Consider the following 26,401-nt stretch of genomic DNA (forward strand, 5'->3'; position numbering starts at 1 on the left):
GCAGCAATGTTGCCAACATCTAGTGAAAAGCCTTCCCAGAAGAGTGGAGTTATAGCAGCAAAGGAGGGACAAACTCCATTTGAATGCCCATGATATTGGAATGAGATGTTTGTGTATATAGCAACACCTCCCCCATAGGCATTCCTGTCTAGATGTTAAATCCCTGTATTAGTACTGCTCAGGTTTTCTTGTGGGCTCTATCTCAATCCTTTTTTGATCCATCTGCAGCTTTTGTGTGATAATTTTCCTCACTTTCTCCACAGACTCTGTCCAGTTATCACATGGAGACTATACGACAACAATGTTATTCCATCTGGAATAATAATAATAATCCGTTTTAATATTGATTCACGGACAGTGTTGATGTGGACTTACAGTTTCAAATCAAATCACACTTTATTTGTCACATGCGCCGAATACAACAAGTGTAGACTTTACTGTGAAATGCTACCTTACAGGCCCTTAACCAACAGTGCAGTTCAAGAAGAGTTAAGAAAATATTTACCAAGTAGACTAAAATAAAAAGTAATAATAAAAAGTAACACAATAAGAATAACAGTAACGAGGCTTTTACAGGGGGCACCGGTACCGAGTCAGTGTGCAGGGGTACAGGTTAGTTATTTGTACATGTAGGTGGGGGTGAAGTGACTATGCGTAGATAATAATAAACAGCGAGTGCAGCAGTGTACAGGTGTGGGGCAATGTAAATTATCAGGTGCCGATTATATTAATTGTTCAGCAGTCTTGGGAGTAGAAGCTGTTGAGGAGCATTTTGGTCTTAGTCTTGGCGCTTCGGTACCGCTTGTCATGCGTTAGCAGAGAAAACAGTCGATAACTTGGGTGACTGGAGTCCCTGACAATTTTATGGGCTTTCCTATGACACCGCCTATCGTATAGGTCCTAGATGGCAGGAAGCTTGGCCCCAGAAATGTACTGGGCTGTTCTCACTTCCCTCCCTCTATAGCGCCTTACGGTCAGATGCCGAGCAGTTGCCAGGTAACCGGTTATGTAACAGGATGCTCTCAGCTGTAGAACCTTTGGAGGATCTGGGGACCCATGCCACATCTTTTCAGTCTCCTGAGGCGGAATAGGCTTTGTCGTGCCCCTCTTCACAACTGTCTTGGTGCGTTTGGATCACGATAATCCGCTGGTGATGTGGACACCAAAGAACTTGAAACTCTCGACCCGCTCCACTACAGCCCCATCGATGTTAATGGGGGCCTATTTGGTCTGCCTTATCCTGTAGTCCACGATCAGATCCTTTGTCTTGTTCACATTGAGGGAGAGGTTGTTGTCCTGGCACCATGCTGTCTGTTCTCTGACCTCCTCCCTATAGGCTGTTTCATCGTTGTCGGTGAACAGGCCTACCACTATTATGTCATCGGATTATGTCATCGGCAAACTTAATGATGGTGTTGGTGTCATGTTTGGCCACGCAGTCGTGGGTGAACAGGGAGTACAGGAGGGGACTAAGTACACACCCCTGAGGGGCCCCAGTGTTAAGGATCAGCGTGGCAGACGTGTTGTTGCCTACTCTTACCACCTGGGGGCAGCCCATCAGGAAGTCCAGGATCCAGTTGCAGAGGGAGGTGTTTTGTCCCAGGGTCCTTAGCTTATTGATGAGCTTCGTGGGAACTATGGTGTTGAACGCTGAGCTGTAGTCAATAAACAGCATTCTCACATAGGTGTTCCTTTTGTCCTGATGAGAAAGGGCAGTGTGGAGTGCGATTGAGATTGGGTCATCTGTGGATCTGTTGGGGCGGTATGTGAATTGGAGTTGGTCTAGGATATCCAGGAGGATGCTGTTGATGTGATCCATGACCAGCCTTTCAAAGCACTTCCTGGCTACCGACATGAGTGCCATGGGGCGGTAATCAATTGGGCAGGTTACCTTCACTTCCTTGGGCACAGGGACAATGGTGGTCTGCTTGAAACATGTACGTATTACAGACTCGATCAGGTAGAGTTGGAAAATGTCAGTGAAGACACTTGCCAGTTGGTCCGCGCATGCTTTGAGTGTACACCCTGGTAATCCGTCTGGCCCAGCGGCTTTGTGAATGTTGACCTGTTTAAAGGTTTTGTTCACATTGGCTACCGAGAGCGTTATCACACAGTCATCCAGAACAGCTGGTGCTCTCGTGCATGCTTCAGTGTTGCTTTTCTCGAAGCGAGCATAAAAGGAATTTAGCTCATCTGGTAGGCTCGAGTCACTGGGCAGCTCGTGTCTGGGTTTCCCTTTGTAGTTTGTAATAGTTTTCAGGCCCTGCCACATCCTACGAGCATCAGAGCCGGTGTAGTAGGATTCAATCTTAATCTTGTATTGACGATTTGCTTGTTTGATGGTTCTTCTGAGGGCATAGCTGGATTTCTTATAAGTTTATTGGAATCTTGCCGCAAGCCTCTTTCAGGACATCCACTTCTCCCTGGGAGAGCTGCAAGCTGTTATTAAGGTCCTGGACCTCTCTGGTCAGATTATCCATTCTTCTGTTCGTTGATTCCGCCATTATTTGGACAAAGCTTTTGAAGCTATTTTTCTGTTGCTGTTACAACTGTAGACATATTAATGTGGATTTTAAAGATCACGCAATGTGATAAAGAAGCACTGTCCTCTCCAATAGCTTTGGGTGGCATAGGATATCGCTGGTACTCCACGCAGCTCCAGCCAGGACATGGAAACAGAAACAAACAGCAGGGATTATTCCATTGACGTTGAGGTGGCCAAGGCCCAGGAATATGACCGCAGGGCAAACAAACTCTGGACCAGACTGTCCTTTTCAGCTAAACTCAAACATAAACACACACATACACACTCTTTGGGTGTGTGTCTTAGTTTGAAGTCCTTAGCAGTTTTGTTAGTAAGGTGTGTGCTGTTTGGTGTGAGGATCCTGCTGTGTGCTGTTTGGCAGCCATGCCGTGAGGTGAGATGTGGCTTGATGTTAGTCTGCCTGGCGGGTAGAGTATAGCAGGGTAAAGCAGGATGACTGATTTCATATTCCACCATGATCCAGGATCTGGGTTGAAAGCAGCTTGTCAGTCCCATCACATGCTCTGCAGATGGGCTGGCACAGGAATCAAACACACAGAGCGAGAGAGGAGAACAGAACAGCCAGCCTTAGAGATGATTCATAATGTGTAAAATATGCTGTAATTCCATCAGAGCTCTAACTCTGACCCTGGCTGACAGAGAGAGGCCTTGATGTACAGCTATCTGTCTGTCAGGCAGGGAACCCACCTTGGGCTAGTCAGATCTGTCAGATGTCCCTGGTTCTCTACTTGGGCATCGCTGGACCCTGTATCATCCTTCCTGGAACGAGTCTTTACCTCCCCTGTGTCTCTCTGGGGTGCATCCCAAATGGCACCCGCCCTGGTCAAAAGTCGTACAGGAATCACGGTTAATAGAGATCATTAAAACTAAAACTGACAGACGACTCTATTTAACGTTCTCGGAAAGTCAGTGGGATAATGTCTCGCCAAGACCCTAAGGGACCTAATGGTAATGCCACCTAATGTCCTTAGGATGTTCTCTGTTTGCTGGGGTGTCTCTGTCTATAAACATTTTTTAAATCCTCCAATTACCGATCATGACAAAGAAAGTCCCCTGCAAGCCCCTGTCCCGATGATTAACTAGACAGAATGTCCCCTGCAAGCCCCTGTCCTGATGATTAACTACACAGAATGTCCTCTGCAAGCGTCTGTCTCGATGATTAACTACACAGAATGTCCTCTGCAAGCGTCTGTCTCGATGAGTAACTACACAGAATGTCCCCTGCAAGCGTCTGTCTCGATGGGTAACTACACAGAATGTCCCCTGCAAGCGTCTGTCTCGATGGGTAACTACACAGAATGTCCCCTGCAAGCGTCTGTCTCGATGGGTAACTACACAGAATGTCCTCTGCAAGCGTCTGTCTCGATGAGTAACTACACAGAATGTCCCCTGCAAGCATCTGTCTCGATGATTAACTACACAGAATGTCCTCTGCAAATGCCTGTCTCGATGATTAACTACACAGAATGTCCTCTGCAAGCGCCTGTCTCGATAGGTAACTACACAGAATGTCCTCTGCAAGCGCCTGTCTCGTTGGGTAACTACACTTTGACCTTTGTTTAGACTTGGTATTTGGCTGCAGTCTTTACCTGAAGTCTGTCTCTCTGTCAACACTTACCAATCAGAGAAGTAAAAAAAAAAAAGACTATGTTACCAACGTTTCTTCTTTCACATACTGTGCAACAAATTACATGATCCTGCCTGTGCCTGTACAGACGTGTAGGAATCATACAACTAAGTGTTTGCCTTCCCTGGAATGTTCAACTTGTAATGTCTCTGTTCGTGTTCAATCATGACCTCTTTCAATTACATGTTTGCAGATACAAATGTATTTTCCTTTTAAATCGTACGGTGTTTTACAGCCAGAACTCACACCACTTGATGCCTTGCTCCTGTGTAGGCAGGTCAATTGAAAAAGGGCATCAAGTGGTGTGTGTTCTGGCTGTTTGGTCACTGTCCAACTGTCCAACTGTCCAAGTGAATGCTGTAACATTAACTGTCTCTAAGCATCTTACTGAACACATGCAAACGTATATGTTTTGTGTAGCTTTGATCTATAACTTGCTCAGGTTACTGCTTCCTCAAGAACTCTGATTTCCATCAGGCCAAACATTGTCTGAGCATTTCCAGTTTCTGTTACATAAATGGGAAATTAGTCACTTTTGACCAAGGGCCCTATTAACTTTACATTTAACGGGGTTTTAGCAAGGTCCATACAACGGTCATCAAAACAATACTCTTACTTGTTGGACAATGTTGTTTATTAAGCATGCTTTTGATTTCAGTGGGTTTCAGTACATTCCAATAGCTACCAGCATTTGGCATTGTTTCGTGGTAGCCTAGCGTTTAAGAGCATTGAACCATTAACCAGCCATCCAATATTTGTTTGTTTTTATGACACAAATGTTAACTTGATCTGCTAAAAACAATGTTTGCTACCTAGCTAGTAAATAAGCTAGATAGCTGATTAAAATATGATAATACAAAACACAATTGCAACGAATGATCAAGTGTTAAAATCACTTGAGAATAATGAAGAAAGTCATGGTCCATGTTTATCTATGTTTCCGAAAATCAGATAAAAGAAACCTGCTAAAGGATGAAAGTTCCACGTCCTGGAGAGTCTGAATGGTAAATCTACAATGGGTTATATATAATATTGATTTACTGTTAGAATTGGTTGTAGGACGACAACAATACTGTTAATGTTAGTGGCTTCCTTACCAATTGACCAAACCTGAAGCGGGGTTGTTTTGGATGCATAGAGTCCACATTTGTCCACAGAAATTTGCATCCTGTAGCACAAACTCCAAAAAGTTCTGGGACACTGTAAAGTCCATGGAGAATAAGAGCACCTCCTCCCAGCTGCCCACTGCACTGAGGCTAGGAAACACTGTCAGCACCGATACATCCACGATAATTGAGCATTTCAAAAAGCATTTTTCTACAGCTGGCCATGCTTTCCACCTGGCTACCCCGGTCAACAGTCCTGCACCCCCCTCAGCAACTTGCCCAAATCTCCCCCATTTCTCCATCAACCAAATCCAGATAGCCGATGAACTGAAGGAGATACAAAATCTGGACCCGTACATATCTGCTGGGCAAAATCTGGACCCTGTCTTTCTAAAATGATCAGCCGCCATTGTTGCAACCCCTGTTCAACCTCTCTTTTGTGTCGTCTGAGATCCCCAAAGATTGGAAAGCTGCCGCGGCCATCTGCCTCTTTGAAGAGTGAGACACTCTAGACCTGTTACAGACCTATATCTATGTACCCTGCCTTTCTAAGGTCTTCGAAAGCCAAGTTAACGAACAGATCACCGAGCATTTCGAATCCCACCGTACCTCCGCTGTGCAATCTGGTTTCCGAGCTGGTCACCTCAGGTCCTAAATGATATCATAACCGTCATAAGACATTACTGTGCAGCCGTATTCATCGACCTGGCCAAGGATTTCGTCAATCACTGCATTCTGCAGACTCAACAGCCTTGGTTTCTAAAATGACTGCCTCGCCTGGTTCACCAACTACTTCTCAGACAGAGTACAGTGTGTCAAATCAGAGGGCCTGTTGTCCTGACCTCTGGCAGTCTCTATGGGGGTGCCGCAGGGTTCAAATCTCGGGCCAACTCTTTTCTCTGTATACATCAATGATGGTGCTCTTGCTGCTGGTGATTCTCTGATCCACCTCAACAGAGATTACACTATCTGTATGCTTCTGGCCCTTCTTTGGACACTGTGTTAACCAACCTCCAGACGAGCTTCAAAATGCCATACAACTCTCCTTCTGTGGCCTCCAACTGTTCTTAAATGCAAGTAAAACTAAATGCAAGCTCCTTATCCGATCACTGCACGCACCTGCCCGCCCATCCAGCATCACTACTCTTGACGGCTCTGACTTAGAATATGTGGACAACTACAAATACCTAGGTGCCTGGTTAGACTGTAAACTCTCCTTCCAGACTCACATTAAGCATCTCCAATCCAAAATTAAATCTAGAATCGGTTTCCTATTTCGCAACAAAGCATCCTTCACACATGCTGCCAAACTTACCCTCGTAAAACTGACTATCCTACCGATCCTTCACTTTGGCGATATCATTTACAAAATAGCCTCCAACACTCTACTCAGCAAATTGGATGCAGTCTATCACAGTGCCATCCGTTTTGTCACCAAAGCCCCATATACTACCCACCACTGCGACCTGTATGCTCTAGGTTGGCTGGCACTCGCTTCATATTTGTCGGCAAACCCACTGGCTCCAGGTCATCTATAAGTCTTTGCTAGGTAAAGCCCTGCCTTATCTCAGCTCACTGGTCACCATAGCAGCACCCACCAGCAGCACGCACTCCAGCAGGTATATTTCACTGGTCACCTCCAAAGCCTATGCCTCCTTTGGCCGCCTTTCCTTCCAGTTCTCTGCTGCCAATGACTGGAACGAATTGCAAAAATCACTGAAGCTGGAGACTCATATCTCCCTCACTAACTTTAAGCATCAGGTGTCAGAGCAGCTCACAGCCCATCCTGAACATAGCCCATCTGTAAACAGCCCATCCAACTACCTCATCCATTTACTGTTATTTTTATATTTTATTTACATTTACATTTTGCTCCTTTGCACCCCAGTATCTCTACTTGCACATTCATCATCTGCACATCTATCACTCCAGTGTTTATTTGCTCAATTCTAATTATTTCGCCACTATGGCCTATTTATTGCCTCACCTCCCTTATCTTACCTCATTTGCACACACTGTATATAGATTTTCTATTGTGTTATTTGTCTGTATGTTTGTTGATTCCATGTGTAAACTCTGTGTTGTTGTTTGTGTCGCACTGCTTTGCTTTATCTTGGCTGGGTCGCAGATGTAAATGAGAACTTGTTCTCAACGGGCCTAACTGGTTAAATAAAGGTGAAATAAAAAATATAAAAAATATTTTTTTAAACATTTGAAGTACCCAAACAGCAAAAACATTCAATGAGATCCAGGGATATGGTACAACAAAAATGTTTATTAATCTTATATCTAACTAAACATTATTCTCCAATCAACTGAAAGCATAGATTAATTGACTTGACAAATACATAATATGACCTGTTTGTCAATAGACTATACCGCTCCCACGTCTAGCTAGGACTCCTCCCCTGAAGGCCCAACTTCCTGCCTTTATCCTAACACACTTACCACTGTACAATGAATAGGCAAGAGGGGGGGGGGACAAAAACTGAGTTACACTAATAAGAAATGAATATATCTCAATCAGGTAAATATAAATCATAAAGGTACGTACCTAATATTTCATCACATACGTTCATATTTTATATCTTTACACGAATGTACATGGAGCTCTGTATTTTCTGTCTTTTATACAAATATGTCTAAATCGTCTCTAACATACCAGCCCCAGTTGTTACCAGCGCCGAATGCATACTTTAATTAATATTATAAAATAGAGCCAATACACAAAACATACAATACCAGAGCAGTATTACGGTTCATAACTATATACAAATACAAGGTCCCATTTAGGAGGAGAGTCAATTGGTCCCACAAGTGTTCAACCTCCAAGTATGTCAAGAGTTCCAAAAAATGTAAGCGTGCAACATCCAAAAATCAAAAGTGATTCAAAGATGGAGCATGTGTCAGTCAGCCGCCTTCAGGAGAAGACCGTTTGTTGATAGGTCCGCCTTCAGGAGAAGACCGTTTGTTGATAGGTCCGCCTTCAGGAGAAGACCGTTTGTTGATAGGTCCGCCTTCAGGAGAAGACCGTTTGTTGATAGGTCCGCCTTCAGGAGAAGACAGTTTGTTGATAGGTCCGCCTTCAGGAGAAGACAGTTTATTGATAGGTCCGCCTTCAGGAGAAGACAGTTTGTTAATAGGTCCGCCTTCAGAAGACAGTTTGTTAACAGGTCCGCCTTCAGGAGCAGACAGTTTGTTGATAGGTCCGCCTTCAGGAGAAGACAGTTTGTTAATAGGTCCGCCTTCAGGAGCAGACAGTTTGTTGATAGGTCCGCCTTCAGGAGAAGATAGTTTGTTGATAGGTCCGCCTTCAGGAGAAGACAGTTTGTTGATAGGTCCGCCTTCAGGAGAAGAACGTTTGTTGATAGGTCCGCCTTCAGGAGAAGACAGTTTGTTGATAGGTCCGCCTTCAGGAGAAGACAGTTTGTTGATAGGTCCGCCTTCAGGAGAAGACAGTTTGTTGATAGGTCCGCCTTCAGGAGAAGACCGTTTGTTGATAGGTCCGCCTTCAGGAGAAGACAGTTTGTTGATAGGTCCGCCTTCAGGAGAAGACCGTTTGTTGATAGGTCCGCCTTCAGGAGCAGACCGTTTGTTGATAGGTCCGCCTTCAGGAGAAGACCGTTTGTTGATAGGTCCGCCTTCAGGAGAAGACAGTTTATTGATAGGTCTCTGTATGATATTGGTCTTGGTATTAACCATGACGCTCTGGACAAAGCCTCCCCCACACCCCCATCAGCCAGGAATTTCTTGGGTAACACCACCTCATCGACAACAAGATCAAAAGGACTGAGGTTTCTCTTAGTTTTGCTCCACTTGTTCCGCTCCTGCATAAGTGGAAGATACTCCCTGATCCATCTCTTCCAGAAGAGGTCAATGATATATTGTACTTGCTTTTCATCTCCTTTGTGAGTATAGGTCTCCTTTCTAGAATAGTCATTGTGGTTGGACTGGCTATGCTTTTCAGATGAAGCAGATGGATCAGATAATTAGGGTAATTTGTTACAGTCGTGACTGGCCTTTCTTTCACGGTCGCCTCAACTTCACACAAGGCTCTGTAAAGCCTCATCAACCAGTACTTGCTCTTTAAGGACTAAATAGAGGGTATTTTTATCATCGCTCTCTGTGTGTTCCAACCAAGTTGGTGCCACTGTCTGTTCTGATACTTGTTATTCTTACCTTTGACAGATAAACCTGCGCAGAGCATTGATGCAGGAATCAGTATCCAGATAACTAGCAACTTCTAGAGAGACAGCTCGACTCACAAGGCAAGTAAAGATCACACCATAACGCTTCACATGAACGCGGCCTGGCTTCACCTCTATGGGGCTCGAAGTAATCTAAGCCCACATGGGTGAAAGGTGGCAAATTAGGTGACACTCGATCTTGTGGAAGGTCGTCTTCTTCTGTTCTCCAGCTCTTGCTTCCGCCTGCAGAAGACACAGCTCTTAACCTCTCTGGGATATGTGGGACACGTCCCAACTGGCCAAAAGCCAGTGAAAATACAGAGCGCCAAATTCAAGGAAATTACTATAAAAATCAAACTTTCATGAAATCACACATGTAAGATGCAAAACTAAAGCTGCACTTGTTGTGAATCCAGCCAACATGTCAGATTTCAAAAAGGATTTTCGGCGAAAGCAAACGATGCTATTATCTGAGGGTAGCACCTCCGTGAACAAAGAGAGAAAGCATATTTCAACCCTGCAGGCCCGACACAAAACGCAGAAATACGCAGAAATAAAAATATAAATCATGCCTTACCTTTGACGAGCTTCTTTTGTTGGCACTCCAAAATGTCCCATAAACATCACAAATGGTCCTTTGGTTCGATTAATTCCGTCGATATATATATCCAAAATGTCGGTTACAACTTGCGCAACGTGACTACAAAATATCTCAAACATTACCTGTAAACTTTGCCAAAAATGTCAAACTACTTTTTTTAATACAACTTTAGGTATTTTTTAAAGTAAATAATCAATAAAATTGAAGACGGGATGATCTGTGTTCAATACAGGAGGAAAACAAACTGTAGCTTTCTGGTCACGTGCCTCTGTCTAACAGTACACTTGAAGTGACCCTCGTTCAAGATGGCCATACTTCTTCATTACACAAAGGAAAAACCTCAACCAATTTCTAAAGACTGGTGACATCCAGTGGAAGCGGTAGGAACTTGCAGGAAGGTCCCTTAAAAATCTGGATTTCCAATGAAAACCCATTGAAAAGAGAGTGACCTCAAAACAAAACAAAATCTGAATGGTTTGTCCTCTGCGTTTCGCCTGTTAAATAAGTTATGTTATACTCACAGACACGATTCAAACAGTTTTAGAAACTTCAAAGTGTTTTCTATCCAAATCTACTAAAATAATGAAAATACTGCCCCCTGTCACCAAGAAGTTAAGGATCTTCCTTGCTAAGGAGTTGGCACAGGGTATCCAGTATCGCTGGCGAAGTCTGGAAATCAGAGTGACCAATCTGCTCATGGATGTGGAATAAGATCAGTCTGGAGATGTAGGAGTCTTTGGGCAGGATCATAGGATTCTTTAGTTCCAAAGCAGATTTGCTTAACATCACACTGCCAATGTTGCTGCAGCAAGTTCCAGTCTGAGGATCGTCATCTGCTTGAGTGGAGTCACCCTTGATTTCCCCAGCATGAATGCGATGTGGACCTTTTCCATACCGTTTGTGAACCTAAGGTACCTTTATTTACAGTGCAGTGCAGTACAGTGCCTTGCGAAAGTATTCGGCCCCCTTGAACTTTGCGACCTTTTGCCGCATTTCAGGCTTCAAACATAAAGATATAAAACTGTATTTTTTTGTGAAGAATCAACAACAAGTGGGACACAATCATGAAGTGGAACGACATTTATTGGATATTTCAAACGTTTTTTAACAAATCAAAAACTGAAAAATTGGGCGCTTGCCATGCCATATCCTTGTTCACTTGCGTAACCAAAGTGATGCAGCTGTGCTGTCTTGACTTGACCAAAGTTCTCAGGCATCATACACCTGTCTATCTGGAATCTGGAGAGCTGGTCCAGCTCTGAGAGCCATCTCTTCCATGAAATAGGGTGTTCTTCAAGGATGACTTCGTCCCATCCACACTTTAGTTTGCAGAGCTATTGAAGAATTTGCTTTGCCTTTAATACAAATGGGGCGAGGAAACCTAATGGATCATAAATAGAGCTGACAGCTGAGAGAATAACTCTTCTTGTAAGGGGTCTGTTCTTGACAGTGACTCGGAAGGTAAACGCATCACTTTCAGTGTTCCATCGATTCCAAGTGCTCTTTCAACAGGCAGCTTTTCTCTCATGGTTGTGCTGATTTACAAGAAGAACCCCCAGGTCGGCCATTGAGATAGGATTGGCCATCACCGTAGGACGCCCAGATTCTTGGTACAAGTGTTAAGAGGACCGTTCATTACCTGTCCAAAGACTGTTTTCACTGCATACGGTCCGTTGCCTTGGCTATTTATGATTTGCCAGGGTTCCATTGCCTTTGGAGCATTTACGCCAATCAGGAGTTCAACGTCAGGCATCAATCTCCTTCAACTGAACCTCTTTAATGTATGGCCACCTTTTGAGATCTTTCTGAGTGGGAATCTTCTCTCTTGTCGCTGGGATCTTACTCTGGGTGTAGTCCTTTGGCAATGCAAGAAATGTGTTGCCTTCCACGTTGCCAATCTCTAATCCAGATATCTCAAAGCTCTTGGCAGGACTCTCCTGCCCCATTGTGTGTAGCAGAATTTCAGTCTCACTGCCTTTAACTTTCAGCTGCCTCATGAGTCTCTCCGTACAAAATGTTGCTGAGCTACCAGAATCGAGAGACGCATAGGTTAAACACAGACTTGCTTCCATTTGCCATCTTTACTTGAACTGGCACAATTGCAAGTGCACAATCTGTACCGGCTCTGGTATCTTCACCAGCTTCCAGTGAAACAAGCGCACTGCTGACAGTCTCCTCTTGTTTACTGCAACACCACTCATATCTGCCTTCAGAGATCTAAATCTCTCTCTTCCTTCAGTGTGCAGGATAGTGGGGTGCTTTCCTTGACAGCTCTGACATGTCATCCTTCTTTTACTTTCTTTGCTTAAGTGTCCTCCCATCAAACAGCCAAAACAAAGGTATTTTGATCTCAGAAACTCAACCTTGGCTTTGTGTACCTTCACCAGTTGTCAGTCGACCAATAAATGTTCACCAGCACAAAATACGCATGAGATACTGGGAGCATCAGAAGGGTAGGTGCCTGGTCTCTTTACTTTGAGTGTTTGTTCTTTTAAACGTTTTTCAGAGTCGCAATCTGCCACTACAGCTACTGCAGTATCAAAGCTGCTTCCCTTACTCTTGGACTTGAACTGCTGTTTAAAGTCAACTTCTGTTTTGGGTTTTAAAAACGTTTTGTTGGACAGGGGATCTTGAAGGATCTTCAATATCTCCATACAACAGATCCTGCAATATTTTGGCCTGTTTTTCCATGAACGTCACAAGGTCACTGAACTGGGCCCTCAGGTGGCTTCTCTCCAAAATATCACATGCTGTAGACCTCAATCTTCCCTTTAGTTTGGAAGGAAGTTTTGACATGATCAACTTTATGTTGGAGGGAAGATTAAGCTCTTCCATGTTCTGTAGGTCTTACATAGCATTTCGGCAACCTCTGAGATAGAGTGCATAGCCACCCAGTCCCTTTCCATCATCCGGTCTGATGTTTGTCCATTTCCAAACTTTTTCCATGTAAGCAGTGGTGACTTTGATTTCATTGCCAAAGTGTTCCTTTAACAACCTCTTAGCCTCTGCATAGCCTCTTCTGGTTTCCATATGCAGACAACTACAGACCAGATCCTTGGTCTGACCAGAGGTGTACTGCTCCAGGTAATAGAGCCTATCCTAGTGACTGCTGACCAGAGGTGTACTGCTCCAGGTAATGGAGCCTATCCTGGTGACTACCAGAGGTGTACTGTTCCAGGTAATAGAGCCTATCCTGGTGACTACCAGAGGTGTACTGTTCCAGGTAATAGAGCCTATCCTGGTGACTACCAGAGGTGTACTGCTCCAGGTAATAGAGCCTATCCTGGTGACTGCTGACCAGAGGTGTACTGTTCCAGGTAATAGAACCTATCCTGGTGACTGCTGACCAGAGGTGTCCTGTTCCAGGTAATAGAACCTATCCTGGTGACTGCTGACCAGAGGTGTACTGTTCCAGGTAACAGAACCTATCCTGGTGACTGCTGACCAGAGGTGTCCTGTTCCAGGTAACAGAACCTATCCTGGTGACTGCTGACCAGAGGTGTCCTGTTCCAGGTAACAGAGCCTATCCTGATGACTGCTGACCAGAGGTGTCCTGTTCCAGGTAACAGAACCTATCCTAATGACTGCTGACCAGAGGTGTCCTGTTCCAGGTAACAGAACCTATCCTGGTGACTGCTGACCAGAGGTGTACTGTTCCAGGTAATAGAGCCTATCCTGGTGACTACCAGAGGTGTACTGTTCCAGGTAACAGAACCTATCCTGGTGACTGCTGACCAGAGGTGTACTGCTCCAGGTAATAGAGCCTATCCTGGTGACTGCTTACCAGAGGTGTCCTGTTCCAGGTAACAGAACCTATCCTGGTGACTGCTGACCAGAGGTGTACTGTTCCAGGTAATAGAGCCTATCCTGGTGACTGCTGACCAGAGGTGTCCTGTTCCAGGTAATAGAACCTATCCTGGTGACTGCTGACCAGAGGTGTACTGTTCCAGGTAACAGAACCTATCCTGGTGACTGCTGACCAGAGGTGTCCTGTTCCAGGTAACAGAACCTATCCTGGTGACTGCTGACCAGAGGTGTCCTGTTCCAGGTAACAGAACCTATCCTGGTGACTGCTGACCAGAGGTGTCCTGTTCCAGGTAACAGAACCTATCCTAATGACTGCTGACCAGAGGTGTCCTGTTCCAGGTAACAGAACCTATCCTGGTGACTGCTGACCAGAGGTGTACTGTTCCAGGTAATAGAGCCTATCCTGGTGACTACCAGAGGTGTACTGTTCCAGGTAATAGAGCCTATCCTGGTGACTGCTGACCAGAGGTGTACTGTTCCAGGTAATAGAGCCTATCCTGGTGACTGCTGACCAGAGGTGTACTGTTCCAGGTAATAGAGCCTATCCTGGTGACTGCTGACCAGAGGTGTCCTGTTCCAGGTAGCAGAACCTATCCTGGTGACTGCTGACCAGAGGTGTACTGTTCCAGGTAATAGAGCCTATCCTGGTGACTGCTGACCAGAGGTGTACTGTTCCAGGTAACAGAACCTATCCTGATGACTGCTGACCAGAGGTGTCCTGTTCCAGGTAACAGAACCTATCCTAATGACTGCTGACCAGAGGTGTCCTGTTCCAGGTAACAGAACCTATCCTGGTGACTGCTGACCAGAGGTGTACTGTTCCAGGTAATAGAGCCTATCCTGGTGACTACCAGAGGTGTACTGTTCCAGGTAACAGAACCTATCCTGGTGACTGCTGACCAGAGGTGTACTGCTCCAGGTAATAGAGCCTATCCTGGTGACTAAAGTTTAGGGGATCACTTTCAGACTTAGGTATCTCCTGTTCTTCTGTAGTACAAGGAGGTCGGCAATTTCATTCCGCCTTTGCATGACAGTAGAGAGGTTATCATGGCTGGTATTATGGCTGATCCCCACAGTGATGATTCTGTGTTGATTGCTAGACCTTGCTGTTGAAGGGATTATGACTGTTTTCTGAATAGGTTTGGATGGCTTTGTTGTCGGTGGTTGTAAAAACCCTTTGTAGTGGGGTCTTTGGAACTGCAACTAATGCAGAAAACTCAACAGGTGATGGTTCAGGTTCCTCAAAGACCTTGGGATGCTGGTTCAGTCGGCAGCTACTTTTATCAAACGTGACCGTCCAGGTAGAAAATTGCACATCCTACACTACAGTTGAGGAACAATGGGAAGGTAATTGTGCTTTGAAAGTTGATAAACTAGTAACCCCACTTTTGAGAAAACGGCTCTTGAATTAGTTGATACTCTTACTGGAGAACTCTTCTTTGTCTACATCCATTCAGCATCATTCACACCCTCTTAAAAGCTTTAGCCCCACCCATCTCTTTAAGGATTCACATGTGAGGCTATGTACTAAACCACCAAAGATTTCAAGACTAAAGGCTGGTTTATACTACGGGTGTGTTCGGAAATTTTATCTGGAATGCCAGAGTGTGGTCTGGATGTTCGTAATCTCCGAACTTTGTCAGAATGTCCTTGCGTAAATTGAGTGTTTTGCTCTCAGAGCGTTCAGAGCCCACACTGGACGCTCTGGCCAGGGTTTAGGGTTGATCAGAGCATTCTTACCTAACAACAGCAGTCAAGCAACCAAGCTAACTGGCTCACGTTGGCTAGCTTGCTAGCTACTTCCAGACACAAATAGGAGAAGAGCTCTCTCTGACCATTTTACTCACCCAAGCAGCGCTGGTTAGGCTGTTTTCATGTTATCCAGAGCGTTGGTGACTGCAACTGTGCTACTGGCAACAATTTAATCGGGCGTTTTTGCAAACGTTTACTGACACCGGCCAGTAAATGGGTGTTGAGTGTTCATAAATTCATCAGTTATTCTCCGAGTCACGACTTCCGCCGAAGTTGGTCCCTCTCCTTGTTCGGGCGGCATTCGGCGGTCGACGTCACAGGTATTCTAGCCGCCACCGGTCCACTTTTCATTTTCCATTTGTTTTGTCTTCATTGTACACACCTGGTTCCCCCGTGGTTTTGTGCGTGTTTGTTCATTGTAAGTCTGTATTTGTGAGCTTGATTATTTTCCTTCTTGGAATATTTGTTGTTTTGAGTTAAGTTACGTGAATTACTCATCTGTGTCCTGCGCCTGACTCCGCCTTACCTGCTACACCTAGATGCCTTACAGGTACACTCAGACGAGAGTGCTCTGAAATCGGAGTAGATAGCCAGAGCGAATTTACCAGCTATGTCTATCGACAGTTGTCGCAGTGACATCATGAACATTCTACTTGCATAGCGGAGTCTTGAACCATAATCCCAATTCATAACGTTTCTACCCTGCATGAATTTGCAGGTAGCCAATCAACCAGGTTCAATGTTAGCTAGCTAACATTAGGCTATATCTAGCAATGCAAATGGCTCTGAGATACAAATAATATTACTACAGAGATCATGCATGTAACATTAGCTAGCTAGCCAGACAGCTCACATTAGCTAGCTAGCTAACAGTACACATTAACTTGAAATGAAAATGACTTTCTGACTAAATTAGAAATGTGTAATATCTGTAAATGTAGCTAGCTAGACTATCTTACCCGTATACAAGGATGGACTCTTCTCCCTCTCTGTCACGGATGCTGTGGTTGCCCTTAATTTGAAGATGTTATCCGCAGACAGGTGTTTTATACAGCCTGCTATGTTCTCTTTTCGACTCCGTCTGCATATTTGCAATCAAATGCCAGAATGTTCTCCATCTCCTTAGCTATCGTACTGTAATTCCACTGATTTCGAAACTTGGGCCTCCAGAAAGTGGAGAGCAACACACATGCAGTTCTACTACATGATGTCTTTCAAAAAGCCACTTTAGAAAGGATTACCTAGACATACTGAGCAGCTCATGTTATAGACAGAAGCGTGCTACATGGCAGACCAATCCGAACTCATCTCTCGTTATGTCCAGCCTACTCATTATCTCAGCCAATCATGGCTAGCGGGAGGTTTCCTGTCTTTTTCTGTGGCTAAACCAACTAGGCTCGTAATTGAACTGTTTTATTCGTATTAACAGATGACATAGACATTTGTTATTAAAGCACATGAAAATTCAAATGTTTCAGAAGGCATTTCTGCCAAAAAAAAATGCATTTTGATAAAAAAGAAAGTTTACTTTCAAATGGCGCTTTTCCTGAAAACAAGTCACAAATGTAAAAAAAAAAACACTACTACAAATGTTCTTACATAGGACCAAATCCAGGTGGTGGGTCACACATGGATTTTGACACCGGCCAGTAGAATAAAGGATGAACAAATATTCAGACATCCACTCTCTCGTAATCAGCCCTCCATTCTAGATAGAGATGGCAGACACCCTGTGAAGGCCTCCATTCTAGATAGAGATGGCAGACACCCTGTGAAGGCCTCCATTCTAGATAGAGATGGCAGACACCCTGTGAAGGCCTCCTTCCTAGACAGAGACAGCAGACACCCTGTGAAGGCCTCCTTCCTAGACAGAGACAGCAGACACCCTGTGAAGGCCTCCTTCCTAGATAGAGATGGCAGACACCCTGTGAAGGCTTCCTTCCTAGATAGAGATGGCAGACACCCTGCGAAGGCCTCCTTCCTAGATAGAGATGGCAGACACCCTGCGAAGGCATCCCTTCTAGATATAGATGGCAGACACCCTGTGAAGGCATCCCTTCTAGACAGAGACAGCAGACACCCTGTGAAGGCATCCCTTCTAGATATAGATGATAGACACCCTGTGAAGGCATCCCTTCTAGATATAGATGGCAGACACCCTGTGAAGGCATCCCTTCTAGACAGAGACAGCAGACACCCTGCGAAGGCATCCCTTCTAGATATAGATGGCAGACACCCTGTGAAGGCATCCCTTCTAGACAGAGACAGCAGACACCCTGTGAAGGCATCCCTTCTAGATATAGATGGCAGACACCCTGTGAAGGCATCCCTTCTAGACAGAGACAGCAGACACCCTGCGAAGGCATCCCTTCTAGATATAGATGGCAGACACCCTGTGAAGGCATCCCTTCTAGACAGAGACAGCAGACACCCTGCGAAGGCATCCCTTCTAGATATAGATGGCAGACACCCTGTGAAGGCATCCCTTCTAGACAGAGACAGCAGACACCCTGTGAAGGCATCCCTTCTAGATATAGATGGCAGACACCCTGTGAAGGCATCCCTTCTAGACAGAGACAGCAGACACCCTGTGAAGGCATCCCTTCTAGATATAGATGGCAGACACCCTGTGAAGGCATCCCTTCTAGACAGAGACAGCAGACACCCTGTGAAGGCATCCCTTCTAGATATAGATGGCAGACACCCTGTGAAGGCCTCCTTCCTAGATAGAGATGATAGACACCCTGTGAAGGCCTCCTTCCTAGATAGAGATGATAGACACCCTGTGAAGGCATCCCTTCTAGATAGAGATGGCAGACACCCTGTGAAGGCCTCCTTCCTAGATAGAGATGGCAGACACCCTGTGAAGGTCTCCCTTTTAGAGAGAGACAGCAGACACCCTGTGAAGGGATCCATTTTAGATATAGATGATAGACACCCTGTGAAGGCCTCCTTCCTAGATAGAGACAGCAGACACCCTGTGAAGGCCTCCTTCCTAGATAGAGACAGCAGACACCCTGTGAAGGCCTCCTTCCTAGACAGAGACAGCAGACACCCTGTGAAGGCCTCCTTCCTAGACAGAGACAGCAGACACCCTGTGAAGGCCTCCTTCCTAGACAGAGACAGCAGACACCCTGTGAAGGCCTCCTTCCTAGATAGAGATGGCAGACACCCTGTGAAGGCTTCCTTCCTAGATAGAGATGGCAGACACCCTGCGAAGGCCTCCTTCCTAGATAGAGATGGCAGACACCCTGTGAAGGCTTCCTTCCTAGACAGAGACAGCAGACACCCTGTGAAGGCCTCCTTCCTAGATAGAGATGGCAGACACCCTGTGAAGGCTTCCTTCCTAGATAGAGATGGCAGACACCCTGCGAAGGCCTCCTTCCTAGATAGAGATGGCAGACACCCTGCGAAGGCATCCCTTCTAGATATAGATGGCAGACACCCTGTGAAGGCATCCCTTCTAGACAGAGACAGCAGACACCCTGTGAAGGCATCCCTTCTAGATATAGATGATAGACACCCTGTGAAGGCATCCCTTCTAGATATAGATGGCAGACACCCTGTGAAGGCATCCCTTCTAGACAGAGACAGCAGACACCCTGCGAAGGCATCCCTTCTAGATATAGATGGCAGACACCCTGTGAAGGCATCCCTTCTAGACAGAGACAGCAGACACCCTGTGAAGGCATCCCTTCTAGATATAGATGGCAGACACCCTGTGAAGGCATCCCTTCTAGACAGAGACAGCAGACACCCTGCGAAGGCATCCCTTCTAGATATAGATGGCAGACACCCTGTGAAGGCATCCCTTCTAGACAGAGACAGCAGACACCCTGCGAAGGCATCCCTTCTAGATATAGATGGCAGACACCCTGTGAAGGCATCCCTTCTAGATATAGATGGCAGACACCCTGTGAAGGCATCCCTTCTAGACAGAGACAGCAGACACCCTGTGAAGGCATCCCTTCTAGATATAGATGGCAGACACCCTGTGAAGGCATCCCTTCTAGACAGAGACAGCAGACACCCTGTGAAGGCATCCCTTCTAGATATAGATGGCAGACACCCTGTGAAGGCCTCCTTCCTAGATAGAGATGATAGACACCCTGTGAAGGCCTCCTTCCTAGATAGAGATGATAGACACCCTGTGAAGGGATCCATTTTAGATATAGATGATAGACACCCTGTGAAGGCCTCCTTCCTAGATAGAGACAGCAGACACCCTGTGAAGGCCTCCTTCCTAGATAGAGACAGCAGACACCCTGTGAAGGCCTCCTTCCTAGACAGAGACAGCAGACACCCTGTGAAGGCCTCCTTCCTAGACAGAGACAGCAGACACCCTGTGAAGGCCTCCTTCCTAGACAGAGACAGCAGACACCCTGTGAAGGCCTCCTTCCTAGATAGAGATGGCAGACACCCTGTGAAGGCTTCCTTCCTAGATAGAGATGGCAGACACCCTGCGAATGCCTCCTTCCTAGATAGAGATGGCAGACACCCTGCGAAGGCATCCCTTCTAGATATAGATGGCAGACACCCTGTGAAGGCATCCCTTCTAGACAGAGACAGCAGACACCCTGCGAAGGCCTCCTTCCTAGAAAGAGATGGCAGACACCCTGTGAAGGCCTCCTAGATAGAGATGGCAGACACCCTGTGAAGGAATCCCTTCTAGATAGAGATGGCAGACACCCTGTGAAGGCATCCCTTCTAGATAGAGACAGCAGACACCCTGTGAAGGCCTCCTTCCTAGATAGAGACAGCAGACACCCTGTGAAGGCCTCCCTTCTAGATAGAGATGGCAGACACCCTGGGAAGGCCTCCTTCCTAGATAGAGATGGCAGACACCCTGTGAAGGCATCCCTTCTAGATAGAGATGGCAGACACCCTGTGAAGGTCTCCCTTTTAGACAGAGACAGCAGACACCCTGTGAAGGCATCCCTTCTAGATAGAGATGGCAGACACCCTGTGAAGATCTCCCTTTTAGACAGAGACAGCAGACACCCTGTGAAGGCATCCATTTTAGATATAGATGATAGACACCCTGTGAAGGCCTCCTAGATAGAGATGGCAGACACCCTGTGAAGGCATCCCTTCTAGATATAGATGGCGGACACCCTGTGAAGTTATCCCTTCTAGACAGAGACAGCAGACACCCTGTGAAGGTCTCCCTTTTAGACAGAGACAGCAGACACCCTGTGAAGGCATCCCTTCTAGATAGAGATGGCAGACACCCTGTGAAGGTCTCCCTTTTAGACAGAGACAGCAGACACCCTGTGAAGGCATCCCTTCTAGATAGAGATGGCAGACACCCTGTGAAGGTCTCCCTTTTAGACAGAGACAGCAGACACCCTGTGAAGGCATCCCTTCTAGATAGAGATGGCAGACACCCTGTGAAGGTCTCCCTTTTAGACAGAGACAGCAGACACCCTGTGAAGGCCTCCTAGATAGAGATGGCAGACACCCTGTGAAGTTATCCCTTCTAGACAGAGACAGCAGACACCCTGTGGAGTTATCCCTTCTAGACAGAGACAGCAGACACCCTGTGAAGTTATCCCTTCTAGACAGAGACAGCAGACACCCTGTGAAGGTCTCCCTTCTAGAAAGAAATAGCAGACACCCTTTATAGACTTTTATTGATCTTTTGAGAAACATCAGTCCTGACCAGAGGTTTATTAATCTTCTGAGATGCATCAGTCCTGACCAGAGGTTTATTAATCGTCTGGGATACATCAGTCCTGACCAGAGATTTCTTGATCTTCTGAGATACATCAGTCCTGACCAGAGGTTTATTAATCTTCTGGGATACATCAGTCCTGACCAGAGGTTTCTTGATCTTCTGAGATGCATCAGTCCTGACCAGAGGTTTCTTGATCTTCTGAGATGCATCAGTCCTGACCAGAGGTGTATTAATCTTCTGAGATGCATCAGTCCTGACCAGAGATTTCTTGATCTTCTGAGATACATCAGTCCTGACCAGACGTTCATTGATCTTCTGAGATGCATTAGTCCTGACCAGACGCTTATTGATCTTCTGGGATACATCAGTCCTGACCAGAGGTTTCTTGATCTTCTGGGATGCATCAGTCCTGACCAGAGGTTTCTTGATCTTCTGGGATGCATCAGTCCTGACCAGAGGTTTCTTGATCTTCTGGGATGCATCAGTCCTGACCAGAGGTTTCTTGATCTTCTGTCAGAATAACTGCAGGTGGAGGAGATGTACTGGCCACTGAGACTTATTGTAAAGGTATACGGACACTTATTGTATAGGTATAGAAACACTTATTGTAAAGGTATAGAAACACCTATTGTAAAGGTATAGAAACACCTATTGTATAGGTATAGAAACACTTATTGTAAAGGTATAGAAACACCTATTGTAAAGGTATAGAAACACCTATTGTAAAGGTATAGAAACACCTATTGTAAAGGTATAGAAACACCTATTGTAAAGGTATACGGACACTTATTGTAAAATTATACTTATTGTAAAGGTATAGAAACACTTATTGTAAAGGTATACGGACACTTATTGTAAAATTATACTTATTGTAAAGGTATAGAAACACTTATTGTAAAGGTATACGGACACTTATTGTAAAATTATACTTATTGTAAAGGTTTATAAATAAAAGTAATTTATTGTAAAGTGGTATAAAGTAATTTATTGTAAAGAGCGATATATTAATTATTGTAGAGTGGTTTAAAGTAATTTATTGTAAAGTGGGATAAATTAGTTATTGTAAAGTGTTATAATGTAATTTATTGTAAAGTGGGATAAATCAATTATTGTAAAGTGGTAAAAAGTAACTTATTGTAAAGTGGGATAAAGTAATTTATTGTAAAGTGGTATAAGGTAATTTATTGTAAAGAGGGATATATTAATTATTGTAAAGTGGTTTAAAGTAATTTATTGTAAAGTGGTATAAGGTAATTTACTGTCAAGTGGGATGAAGAAATGTATTGTAAAGTAGTGTCAAGTCATTTATTGTATAGTGGTATAAAGTAATTTACTGTAAAGTGGTATAAAATAATTTGTTGTGAAGTGGGATGAAGAAATGTATTGTAAAGTGGGATAAAGTAATTTATTGTAAAGTATTATAAAGTAATTTATTGTAAAGATGGATACATAAATTATTGTAAAGTGGTAAAAAGTAACTTATTGTAAAGTGGTATAAAGTAATTTATTGTAAAGTGGTATAAAGTAATTTATTGTAAAGTGGTATAAAGTAATTTATTGTAAAGTGGTATATAGTAATTTATTGTAAAGATGGATACATAAATTATTGTAAAGTGGTATAAAGTAATTTATTGTAAAGTGGGATAAAGTCATTTATTGTAAAGTGGTATAAAGTAATGTCTTGTAAAGTGGGATCCAGTCGTTTTATTACATAGTTCAGTCTCATCACTTCTCTACGATAACAGAGAGAGAAGGAACGTCAAGAGAAAGGGCATACTGTCAGGACATCTTAGAAAAGATCAGGAAAGATGCACACTAATGGCTCCGTTACAATACATTTAATAAACACCAACTTTTAAGCCATGTTTCATCTTTTTCCCAAGCTTCAACATTCTCTGGAGTCTGGTCTGTTTTACATTCTATGTCCTATTGCTTCAACATTCTCTGGAGTCTGGTCTGTTTTACATTCTATGTCCTATTGCTTCAACATTCTCTGGAGTCTGGTCTGTTTTACATTCTATGTCCTATTGCTTCAACATTCTCTGGAGTCTGGTCTGTTTTACATTCTATGTCCTATTGCTTCAACATTCTCTGGAGTCTGGTCTGTTTAACATTCTATGTCCTATTGCTTCAACATTCTCTGGAGTCTGGTCTGTTTAACATTCTATGTCCTATTGCTTCAACATTCTCTGGAGTCTGGTCTGTTTTACATTCTATGTCCTATTGCTTCAACATTCTCTGGAGTCTGGTCTGTTTTACATTCTATGTCCTATTGCTTCAACATTCTCTGGAGTCTGGTCTGTTTTACATTATATGTCCTATTGCTTCAACATTCTCTGGAGTCTGGTCTGTTTAACATTCTATGTCCTATTGCTTCAACATTCTCTGGAGTCTGGTCTGTTTAACATTCTATGTCCTATTGCTTCAACATTCTCTGGAGTCTGGTCTGTTTAACATTCTATGTCCTATTGCTTCAACATTCTCTGGAGTCTGGTCTGTTTTACATTCTATGTCCTATTGCTTCAACATTCTCTGGAGTCTGGTCTGTTTAACATTCTATGTCCTATTGCTTCAACATTCTCTGGAGTCTGGTCTGTTTTACATTCTATGTCCTATTGCTTCAACATTCTCTGGAGTCTGGTCTGTTTTACATTCTATGTCCTATTGCTTCAACATTCTCTGGAGTCTGGTCTGTTTTACATTCTATGTCCTATTGCTTCAACATTCTCTGGAGTCTGGTCTGTTTAACATTCTATGTCCTATTGCTTCAACATTCTCTGGAGTCTGGTCTGTTTAACATTCTATGTCCTATTGCTTCAACATTCTCTGGAGTCTGGTCTGTTTAACATTCTATGTCCTATTGCTTCAACATTCTCTGGAGTCTGGTCTGTTTTACATTCTATGTCCTATTGCTTCAACATTCTCTGAGTCTGGTCTGTTTAACATTCTATGTCCTATTGCTTCAACATTCTCTGGAGTCTGGTCTGTTTTACATTCTATGTCCTATTGCTTCAACATTCTCTGAGTCTGGTCTGTTTTACATTCTATGTCCTATTGCTTCAACATTCTCTGGAGTCTGGTCTGTTTTACATTCTATGTCCTATTGCTTCAACATTCTCTGGAGTCTGGTCTGTTTAACATTCTATGTGCTATTGCTTCAACATTCTCTGGAGTCTGGTCTGTTTAACATTCTACGTCCTATTGCTTCAACATTCTCTGGAGTCTGGTCTGTTTTACATTCTATGTCCTATTGCTTCAACATTCTCTGGAGTCTGGTCTGTTTAACATTCTATGTCCTATTGCTTCAACATTCTCTGGAGTCTGGTCTGTTTTACATTCTATGTCCTATTGCTTCAACATTCTCTGGAGTCTGGTCTGTTTAACATTCTATGTCCTATTGCTTCAACATTCTCTGGAGTCTGGTCTGTTTTACATTCTATGTCCTATTGCTTCAACATTCTCTGGAGTCTGGTCTGTTTAACATTCTATGTCCTATTGCTTCAACATTCTCTGGAGTCTGGTCTGTTTAACATTCTATGTCCTATTGCTTCAACATTCTCTGGAGTCTGGTCTGTTTTACATTCTATGTCCTATTGCTTCAACATTCTCTGGAGTCTGATCTGTTTAACATTCTATGTCCTATTGCTTCAACATTCTCTGGAGTCTGGTCTGTTTTACATTCTATGTCCTATTGCTTCAACATTCTCTGGAGTCTGGTCTGTTTTACATTCTATGTCCTATTGCTTCAACATTCTCTGAGTCTGGTCTGTTTTACATTCTATGTCCTATTGCTTCAACATTCTCTGGAGTCTGGTCTGTTTAACATTCTATGTCCTATTGCTTCAACATTCTCTGGAGTCTGGTCTGTTTTACATTCTATGTCCTATTGCTTCAACATTCTCTGAGTCTGGTCTGTTTTACATTCTATGTCCTATTGCTTCAACATTCTCTGGAGTCTGGTCTGTTTAACATTCTATGTCCTGTTGCCTCAACATTTCTGGAGTCTGGTCTGTTTAACATTCTATGTCCTATTGCTTCAACATTCTCTGGAGTCTGGTCTGTTTAACATTCTATGTCCTATTGCTTCAACATTCTCTGGAGTCTGGTCTGTTTTACATTCTATGTCCTATTGCTTCAACATTCTCTGGAGTCTGGTCTGTTTTACATTCTATGTCCTATTGCTTCAACATTCTCTGGAGTCTGGTCTGTTTAACATTCTATGTCCTATTGCTTCAACATTCTCTGGAGTCTGGTCTGTTTTACATTCTATGTCCTATTGCTTCAACATTCTCTGGAGTCTGGTCTGTTTAACATTCTATGTCCTATTGCTTCAACATTCTCTGGAGTCTGATCTGTTTAACATTCTATGTCCTATTGCTTCAACATTCTCTGGAGTCTGGTCTGTTTAACATTCTATGTCCTATTGCTTCAACATTCTCTGGAGTCTGGTCTGTTTAACATTCTATGTCCTATTGCTTCAACATTCTCTGGAGTCTGGTCTGTTTTACATTCTATGTCCTGTTGTTCTGTTTATTTTATCGTACCTTGAAGCTTGAAGTGATCACTCTGGGATGCATTTCAGGAATACATTATGACTGTTCTTAATAGATCGATGTGAAGCAAAAGGCTAAAGTTGATGTCAAACACTCCAGCTGGTATGTTTTGATGAATACATTTAGTATGTACCATCCTTTATATCTAGAGCTGCAGTATGTACCATCCTTTATATCTAGAGCTGCAGTAGGTACCATCCTTTATATCTAGAGCTGCAGTATGTACCATCCTTTATATCTAGAGCTGCAGTAGGTACCATCCTTTATATCTAGAGCTGCAGTAGGTACCATCCTTTATATCTAGAGCTGCAGTAGGTACCATCCTTTATATCTAGAGCTGCAGTAGGTACCATCCTTTATATCTAGAGCTGCAGTAGGTACCATCCTTTATATCTAGAGCTGCAGTAGGTACCATCCTTTATATCTAGAGCTGCAGTAGGTACCATCCTTTATATCTAGAGCTGCAGTAGGTACCATCCTTTATATCTAGAGCTGCAGTATGTACCATCCTTTATATCTAGAGATGCAGTATGTACCATCCTTTAT

The sequence above is a fragment of the Oncorhynchus keta genome, chromosome 21 (assembly GCF_023373465.1).
Source record: "Oncorhynchus keta strain PuntledgeMale-10-30-2019 chromosome 21, Oket_V2, whole genome shotgun sequence".
NCBI classification, from domain to species: domain Eukaryota; kingdom Metazoa; phylum Chordata; class Actinopteri; order Salmoniformes; family Salmonidae; genus Oncorhynchus; species Oncorhynchus keta.